Source organism: Anomaloglossus baeobatrachus, chromosome 6 (assembly GCF_048569485.1).
Source record: "Anomaloglossus baeobatrachus isolate aAnoBae1 chromosome 6, aAnoBae1.hap1, whole genome shotgun sequence".
Lineage (NCBI taxonomy): Eukaryota > Metazoa > Chordata > Amphibia > Anura > Aromobatidae > Anomaloglossus > Anomaloglossus baeobatrachus.
In genome coordinates, this window is record NC_134358.1 from 305,861,271 (window position 1) to 305,871,167 (window position 9,897).

General features: G+C 47.2%; 1 protein-coding gene across 1 annotated transcript in view; it reads right to left on the reverse strand.

Moving 5' to 3' along the window:
• LOC142243898 (NFX1-type zinc finger-containing protein 1-like) overlaps nt 1-4,873 on the reverse strand; it is a 312,672-nt gene extending 307,799 nt beyond the window's left edge. Inside the window, exon 1 of the mRNA XM_075316094.1 lies at nt 4,804-4,873. The gene's annotated coding sequence lies outside the window, so the exon portion shown is untranslated. The remainder of the gene's footprint in view (nt 1-4,803) is intronic.
• Nucleotides 4,874-9,897: the final 5,024 nt, after the last annotated feature.

The window sequence follows — 9,897 nt, forward strand, 5'->3', positions numbered from 1 at the left end:
TGGGTGGAAGCCACGGCCTCCACCATATCCGCAGTTCACATCCCCGGCGTAGAAAACTGGGAAGCAGACTTCCTCAGTCGCCAGGGCATGGACGCAGGGGAATGGTCCCTTCACCCGGACGTGTTTCAGGAAATCTGTCGCCGATGGGGAGTGCCGGACGTCGACCTAATGGCGTCCCGGCACAACAACAAGGTCCCGGCATTCATGGCGAGGTCGCGCGATCAAAGAGCTCTGGCGGCAGACGCATTGGTTCAAGATTGGTCGCAGTTCCGGCTCCCATACGTCTTTCCACCTCTGGCACTCTTGCCCAGAGTGTTACGCAAGATCAGATCCGATTGCAGCCGCGTCATACTCGTCGCCCCAGACTGGCCGAGGAGATCGTGGTATCCGGATCTGTGGCATCTCACGGTCGGTCGACCGTGGTCACTGCCAGACCGACCAGACTTACTGTCCCAAGGGCCGTTTTTCCATCAGAATTCTGCGGCCCTGAACCTGACTGTGTGGCCATTGAGTCCTGGATCCTAGCGTCTGCAGGATTATCTCAAGGAGTCGTAGCCACAATGAGACAAGCTAGGAAGTCAACGTCTGCTAAGATCTACCACAGAACGTGGAAGATTTTCTTATCTTGGTGCTCTGCACAGAGAGTATCCCCTTGGCCATTTGCATTGCCCACCTTTCTTTCCTTCCTGCAATCGGGGTTGGAAAAGGGCTTGTCGCTCAGCTCCCTTAAAGGGCAAGTCTCGGCACTGTCGGTGTTTTTTCAGAAGCGTCTAGCACGTCTTCCTAAGGTGCGCACGTTCCTACAGGGGGTCTGTCATATTGTGCCCCCGTACAAGCGGCCGTTAGATCCATGGGATCTGAACAGAGTACTTGTTGCTCTGCAAAAGCCGCCCTTCGAGCCTCTAAAGGACGTTTCCTTTTCTCGCCTGTCACAGAAAGTGGCGTTTCTTGTCGCGATCACATCGCTTCGGCGAGTGTCTGAGCTGGCAGCTTTGTCATCCAAGGCTCCTTTCCTGGTGTTCCACCAGGACAAGGTAGTGCTGCGCCCCATTCCGGAGTTTCTCCCTAAGGTCGTATCCTCGTTTCATCTTAATCAGGATATATCCTTGCCTTCCTTTTACCCTCATCCGGTTCACCGGTATGAAAAGGACTTACGTTTGCTAGATCTGGTGAGAGCACTCAGAATCTACATTTCCCGAACGGCGCCCATGCGCCGTTCCGATGCTCTTTTTGTCCTTGTCGCTGGTCCGCGCAAGGGATTGCAGGCTTCTAAAGCCACCCTGGCTCGATGGATCAAAGAACCAATTCTAGAGGCCTACCGCTCTGCGGGGCTTCCGGTTCCTTCAGGGCTAAAAGCCCACTCAACCAGAGCCGTGGGTGCGTCCTGGGCATTACGACACCAGGCTTCGGCTCAACAGGTGTGCCAGGCAGCTACCTGGTCGAGTCTGCACACTTTCACCAAGCATTATCAGGTGCATACCTATGCTTCGGCGGATGCCAGCTTAGGTAGAAGAGTCCTGCAGGCGGCAGTGACATCCCCGTAGGGGAGGGCTGTTTTTTTGCAGCTCTAACATGAGGTATTTCTTTACCCACCCAGGGACAGCTTTTGGACGTCCCAATCGTCTGGGTCTCCCAATAGAGCGCTGAAGAAGAAGGGAATTTTGTTACTTACCGTAAATTCCTTTTCTTCTAGCTCTTATTGGGAGACCCAGCACCCGCCCTGTTGTCCTTCGGGATTTTTTTGTTGTTTGCGGGTACACATGTTGTTCATGTTGAACGGTTTTTTCGGTTCTCCGATGTTTCTCGGAGTTAATTTGTTTAAACCAGTTATTGGCTTCCTCCTTCTTGCTTTGGCACTAAAACTGGAGTACCCGTGATACCACGGGGGGGTATAGCCAGAAGGGGAGGGGCCTTGCACTTTTTAGTGTAGTGCTTTGTGTGGCCTCCGGAGGGCAGTAGCTATACCCCAATCGTCTGGGTCTCCCAATAAGAGCTAGAAGAAAAGGAATTTACGGTAAGTAACAAAATTCCCTTCGTTCCTTACATTTGTGAGTGTTGTATGTATTCTGGGCCATTATGTTATTGTTAATGTTTTTAAAATTTAGCCAATAAAGTCAGTTTTTATGGGCGCATTGATTGTGATTGCCCTGTATGTGCAGTGTCTTTTTCTTCTCATTGCTTGAATTCTATTCACTGCACTGGACAGCACCCAGTTTGTTACAAATATTATACATATTAACTAGCTGTAGTACCCAGTGTCCCTCTGTCTCTCTCCCACTCTCCGTCTCTGTTTCCCGCTCTCTCTGTCTCTCTCTCTTTGTCTGCCTGTCTCTTTCTCTGTCCCCCTGTCTGTTTCTCTCTGTCTCTGTCCGTGTCTCTCTCTGTATCCATCTTTCTCTCTATCCACCTCTCTGTCTCTCGTTCACTGTCTCTGTCTCGCTCTCTCCCTGTTTGACTCTCTCTCTGTTTGTGTCTATCACTATCCATCTCTCTCTGCCTCTGTCTCTCTCTTTGTCTCTCTCTATCCATCTTTTTATGTCTGTCTCTGTCTGTCTCTCTGTCTCTGTCTCTCTCTGTCTGTATGTCTCTCGCTGTCTGTCTCTCTCTGTGTATTTTGCTATCTGTCTGTCTGCCTCTCTCTCTGTCTGCCTCTGTCTGTCTCTCTGTTTGTCTCTCTGTCACTCACTGTCTGTCTCTGTCTCTCTCTGTGTCACTCACTTTGTCTCCTGTCTCTCTCTGTAGGTCTCTCTCTGTCTCTTGCTGTCTGTCTCTATGTCTCTCTGCCTCTGTCTGTTTGCCTCTCTCTCTGCCTGTCCTTGTCTGTCTCTCTCTGTCAGTCTCTGTCTCTTTCTGTCTGTCTCTCTCTGTCAGTCTCTGTCTGACTCTCTCTATGTCTCTGTCTGTCTGTCTTCCTCTGTCTCTCTTGGTGTCAGTCTGTCTCTGTCTGTCTCTCTTTGTATGTATCTCTCTGTTTTTCTCTGTGTCTCTGTCTCTCTATCTCTCTCTTTCCCTGTCTATTTCTCTCTGACTGACTCTCCCTCTATCCATCTTTCCACCAAAATCATATTACCTCACACATAAGCTTCTTATACTAAGAATGTCCCTCATTGCCTATATTAACCAATCAGAGCTGCTATTAATGACCTGTAGCTCCCAGGTCCATTCACTTTAATGTAAGCAGGTTTTAAGGCAAATAGCGGTTAAATTTTCCCTTCAAAACATAGTCTATGACGTTCCCCAAGTCACTGGATGTGTCTGTGGAAAATGTCATGATTGTAAATCCGACGGTGCAGATTCCTTTAGTGGACATATACACACACACACACACACACTATCTCTCTCTCACTGTCTCTGTCTGGTTCTCTCCCTTTTTGACTGTCTCTCTGTTTGTTCTATCACTATCCGTCTCTCTCTGCCTCTCTGTTTCTGTCTCTCTCTCTGTCTCTCTCTCTCTATCCATCTCTCTATGTCTGTCTGTCTCTGTCTGTCTGTCTGTCTCTGTCTGTCTGTCTCTCTCTGTGTATCTTGCTATCTGTCTCCCTGTCTGCCTGCCTCTCTGTCTGCCTCTGTCTATCTCTCTGTTTGTCTCTCTCTCTGTCACTCTGTCAGTCTCTGTCTGTCTCTCTGTCTGTCTCTGTCTGTTTCTCTCTGTGTCTCTTGCTGTCTGTCTCTCTCGGTCTATATGTCTCCCTCTGTCTGTCTCTCTCTGTTTGTGTCTCTGTCTGTCTCTGTCTGTCTCCCTTTGGATGTCTTTCTCGGTCTCTCTCTGCCTGTGTCTGTCTCTCTATCTGTCTCTCTGTCTGTCTGTCTATCTCTCTCTATCCATCTTTCGACCAAAATCATATTACCTCACTTTTTCTCTCTGTGTCTCTGTTTGTCTGTCTCTCTGTCTCTTTCCCTGTCTATCTCTGTCTGACTCTCTCTCTCTATCCATCTTTCCACCAAAATTACATTACCTCACACATACGCTTCTTATACTAAGACTGTCCTTCATTGCCTATAGCAACCAATCAGAGCTGCTATTAATGACCTGCTCCATTCACTTTAATGTAAGTGTTTTTTTGGCAAATAACTGTAAAGCGCAGGGTTAAATTCCCCTCAAAACATAGTCTATGATGTTCCCCAAGTCACAGGAGGTATCTGTGGAAAATTTCATGATTGTAAATGCGACGGTGTGGATTCCTTTAGCGGACATACACACACACATACACACACACACACACATACATACACACATACTGTACATATACACTCTCGCACACACACACACGCGCACATACATAATACATACACTGACACACACGGCTTTATATATTAGATTGCTATGCACCTGTTTCTCCGTTATCCAAAGTTATCAGAGCACACAAATCTCCAAGGGTGTCCAAACTTTTGCATAGCTCAAATTTCATTTTTGTTATTTTTTAAAATGTAAAAGATGTATATATTTTTTTGCCTAAAATACAAAGCAAATTTGTCATCTTTAACTTTATGCTTTTGAAAGATCATTTCATCTTCAACTTGGTTAACGGTTCAATATTACAGTGAGTTTAACCAGGGCTGCCCAAACCTTTGCATGCCACTGTAGCACAAGTCTGGATAGGCTGTAAACCAGTGAATATTTGATATATCTAAACTATTTACACATATGTTATTAGGCACTGCACCTGAATAAACAGAAAATGCAGTCTGTGTATATGGAATGAGTTGTATTTGTTTTACTAATATAGATAAAAAGCGAGCAGCTTAGATAAATAACCTGAAAGCGTATACTATGATCCAATCTCAGCATTTCTTCTCACATACCTTAGTGATGGTCAGCCCTCTGTTACAGAACGCCATACGCCAAGTGCTGGGCAATGGGGACGGCTCAGCTATTCTACACTGGTGGGTGGTTCCCTTGTGCTTTTGTTTCGTTTCTTCATGTCTAATACAGTTTTGGTTTCTGTAAATAGAAAGTCTTGCTGTGATGACTTGCTGTTTTGAAAGTGATGATAGAAAGCTTTCTATTCTTCCCATCTTCATAAGCTGGTAATATTTAATAGACTGAATAGAACTGCAATAATGTATAAAAAATTGTTTAAAAGAACTGAGAGTCCTCAGTGGTTGATACCTTTTAATGGCTAACTGAAAAGATGGTAATAATTGCAAGCTTTTGAGACTACTCATGTCTCTTCATCAGGCATGGTATAACACAAAATCTGAAGAGTCACATATTTATACACAACAGGACTTAGGATAGTGCAGTAAAAATAGAAACAAAAAAAAAACAAGTTATATAAAACAGAACTATCTCTATGGCAGGGGGGGGCAAACTGTTGTGGCCATAAATTTTGCTGCAGTTCAGTGTGAAAGTTTTATTGTCCTCTGATCAGGGTCTGGTCCAGGCTGTGACACGCTCGGATGGTCAGAGGAGCACATCTTTTAACTGATGTAAAAAGACATGAATCCATGAGGTGGCGCTGTGCTAGAGTTTGTCTCCTTTACTGGAGAGACAATTTGAATATTTCCCAGAGGGGCATTGCAGCTATAAGTCCCCTTACCTGGCAGCCAGACTGGCTTGCAAAGTCTCCTTAAGGAGAATAGTGTTCCCCCGTGGAATTTTAGGGGCATTGCAGCTATAAGTCCCCTTACCTGGCAGCCAGACTGGCTTGCAAAGTCTCCTTAAGGAGAATAGTGTTCCCCCGTGGTCCCCACATAGCTTTCTCATGAGCCAGATCAGACACCCCCATACTTTGCACTGACGAGGGGCAAGCACCCCGAAACACCGTGTCTGCAAATTGGGATTCTGATCTGGCTTATATATCCTGAGTCATATTGCAAAGGATTGTCGAAAATCCACTTGTGACTTTTAGGATCGCTACTTCCAATAGGTGGCGCTGTGCTAGAGTTTGTCTCCTTTACTGGAGAGACAATTTGAATATTTCCCAGAGGGGCATTGCAGCTATAAGTCCCCTTACCTGGCAGCCAGACTGGCTTGCAAAGTCTCCTTAAGGAGAATAGTGTTCCCCCGTGGAATTTTAGGGGCATTGCAGCTATAAGTCCCCTTACCAGGCAGCCAGACTGGCTTGCAAAGTCTCCTTAAGGAGAATAGTGTTCCCCCGTGGTCCCCACATAGCTTTCTCATGAGCCAGATCAGACACCCCCATACTTTGCACTGACGAGGGGCAAGCACCCCGAAACACCGTGTCTGCAAATTGGGATTCTGATCTGGCTTATATATCCTGAGTCATATTGCAAAGGATTGTCGAAAATCCACTTGTGACTTTTAGGATCGCTACTTCCAATAGGTGGCGCTGTGCTAGAGTTTGTCTCCTTTACTGGAGAGACAATTTGAATATTTCCCAGAGGGGCATTGCAGCTATAAGTCCACTTACCTGGCAGCCAGACTGGCTTGCAAAGTCTCCTTAAGGAGAATAGTGTTCCCCCGTGGAATTTTAGGGGCATTGCAGCTATAAGTCCCCTTACCTGGCAGCCAGACTGGCTTGCAAAGTCTCCTTAAGGAGAATAGTGTTCCCCCGTGGTCCCCACATAGCTTTCTCATGAGCCAGATCAGACACCCCCATACTTTGCACTGACGAGGGGCAAGCACCCCGAAACACCGTGTCTGCAAATTGGTATTCTGATCTGGCTTATATATCCTGAGTCATATTGCAAAGGATTGTCGAAAATCCACTTGTGACTTTTAGGATCGCTACTTCCAATAGGTGGCGCTGTGCTAGAGTTTGTCTCCTTTACTGGAGAGACAATTTGAATATTTCCCAGAGGGGCATTGCAGCTATAAGTCCCCTTACCTGGCAGCCAGACTGGCTTGCAAAGTCTCCTTAAGGAGAATAGTGTTCCCCCGTGGAATTTTAGGGGCATTGCAGCTATAAGTCCCCTTACCTGGCAGCCAGACTGGCTTGCAAAGTCTCCTTAAGGAGAATAGTGTTCCCCCGTGGTCCCCACATAGCTTTCTCATGAGCCAGATCAGACACCCCCATACTTTGCACTGACGAGGGGCAAGCACCCCGAAACACCGTGTCTGCAAATTGGGATTCTGATCTGGCTTATATATCCTGAGTCATATTGCAAAGGATTGTCGAAAATCCACTTGTGACTTTTAGGATCGCTACTTCCAATAGGTGGCGCTGTGCTAGAGTTTGTCTCCTTTACTGGAGAGACAATTTGAATATTTCCCAGAGGGGCATTGCAGCTATAAGTCCCCTTACCTGGCAGCCAGACTGGCTTGCAAAGTCTCCTTAAGGAGAATAGTGTTCCCCCGTGGAATTTTAGGGGCATTGCAGCTATAAGTCCCCTTACCTGGCAGCCAGACTGGCTTGCAAAGTCTCCTTAAGGAGAATAGTGTTCCCCCGTGGTCCCCACATAGCTTTCTCATGAGCCAGATCAGACACCCCCATACTTTGCACTGACGAGGGGCAAGCACCCCGAAACACCGTGTCTGCAAATTGGGATTCTGATCTGGCTTATATATCCTGAGTCATATTGCAAAGGATTGTCGAAAATCCACTTGTGACTTTTAGGATCGCTACTTCCAATAGGTGGCGCTGTGCTAGAGTTTGTCTCCTTTACTGGAGAGACAATTTGAATATTTCCCAGAGGGGCATTGCAGCTATAAGTCCCCTTACCTGGCAGCCAGACTGGCTTGCAAAGTCTCCTTAAGGAGAATAGTGTTCCCCCGTGGAATTTTAGGGGCATTGCAGCTATAAGTCCCCTTACCTGGCAGCCAGACTGGCTTGCAAAGTCTCCTTAAGGAGAATAGTGTTCCCCCGTGGTCCCCACATAGCTTTCTCATGAGCCAGATCAGACACCCCCATACTTTGCACTGACGAGGGGCAAGCACCCCGAAACACCGTGTCTGCAAATTGGGATTCTGATCTGGCTTATATATCCTGAGTCATATTGCAAAGGATTGTCGAAAATCCACTTGTGACTTTTAGGATCGCTACTTCCAATAGGTGGCGCTGTGCTAGAGTTTGTCTCCTTTACTGGAGAGACAATTTGAATATTTCCCAGAGGGGCATTGCAGCTATAAGTCCCCTTACCTGGCAGCCAGACTGGCTTGCAAAGTCTCCTTAAGGAGAATAGTGTTCCCCCGTGGAATTTTAGGGGCATTGCAGCTATAAGTCCCCTTACCTGGCAGCCAGACTGGCTTGCAAAGTCTCCTTAAGGAGAATAGTGTTCCCCCGTGGTCCCCACATAGCTTTCTCATGAGCCAGATCAGACACCCCCATACTTTGCACTGACGAGGGGCAAGCACCCCGAAACACCGTGTCTGCAAATTGGGATTCTGATCTGGCTTATATATCCTGAGTCATATTGCAAAGGATTGTCGAAAATCCACTTGTGACTTTTAGGATCGCTACTTCCAATAGGTGGTGCTGTGCTAGAGTTTGTCTCCTTTACTGGAGAGACAATTTGAATATTTCCCAGAGGGGCATTGCAGCTATAAGTCCCCTTACCTGGCAGCCAGACTGGCTTGCAAAGTCTCCTTAAGGAGAATAGTGTTCCCCCGTGGAATTTTAGGGGCATTGCAGCTATAAGTCCCCTTACCTGGCAGCCAGACTGGCTTGCAAAGTCTCCTTAAGGAGAATAGTGTTCCCCCGTGGTCCCCACATAGCTTTCTCATGAGCCAGATCAGACACCCCCATACTTTGCACTGACGAGGGGCAAGCACCCCGAAACACCGTGTCTGCAAATTGGGATTCTGATCTGGCTTATATATCCTGAGTCATATTGCAAAGGATTGTCGAAAATCCACTTGTGACTTTTAGGATCGCTACTTCCAATAGGTGGCGCTGTGCTAGAGTTTGTCTCCTTTACTGGAGAGACAATTTGAATATTTCCCAGAGGGGCATTGCAGCTATAAGTCCCCTTACCTGGCAGCCAGACTGGCTTGCAAAGTCTCCTTAAGGAGAATAGTGTTCCCCCGTGGAATTTTAGGGGCATTGCAGCTATAAGTCCCCTTACCTGGCAGCCAGACTGGCTTGCAAAGTCTCCTTAAGGAGAATAGTGTTCCCCCGTGGTCCCCACATAGCTTTCTCATGAGCCAGATCAGACACCCCCATACTTTGCACTGACGAGGGGCAAGCACCCCGAAACACCGTGTCTGCAAATTGGGATTCTGATCTGGCTTATATATCCTGAGTCATATTGCAAAGGATTGTCGAAAATCCACTTGTGACTTTTAGGATCGCTACTTCCAATAGGTGGCGCTGTGCTAGAGTTTGTCTCCTTTACTGGAGAGACAATTTGAATATTTCCCAGAGGGGCATTGCAGCTATAAGTCCCCTTACCTGGCAGCCAGACTGGCTTGCAAAGTCTCCTTAAGGAGAATAGTGTTCCCCCGTGGAATTTTAGGGGCATTGCAGCTATAAGTCCCCTTACCTGGCAGCCAGACTGGCTTGCAGTCTCCTTAAGGAGAATAGTGTTCCCCCGTGGTCCCCACATAGCTTTCTCATGAGCCAGATCAGACACCCCCATACTTTGCACTGACGAGGGGCAAGCACCCCGAAACACCGTGTCTGCAAATTGGGATTCTGATCTGGCTTATATATCCTGAGTCATATTGCAAAGGATTGTCGAAAATCCACTTGTGACTTTTAGGATCGCTACTTCCAATAGGTGGCGCTGTGCTAGAGTTTGTCTCCTTTACTGGAGAGACAATTTGAATATTTCCCAGAGGGGCATTGCAGCTATAAGTCCCCTTACCTGGCAGCCAGACTGGCTTGCAAAGTCTCCTTAAGGAGAATAGTGTTCCCCCGTGGAATTTTAGGGGCATTGCAGCTATAAGTCCCCTTACCTGGCAGCCAGACTGGCTTGCAAAGTCTCCTTAAGGAGAATAGTGTTCCCCCGTGGTCCCCACATAGCTTTCTCATGAGCCAGATCAGACACCCCCAT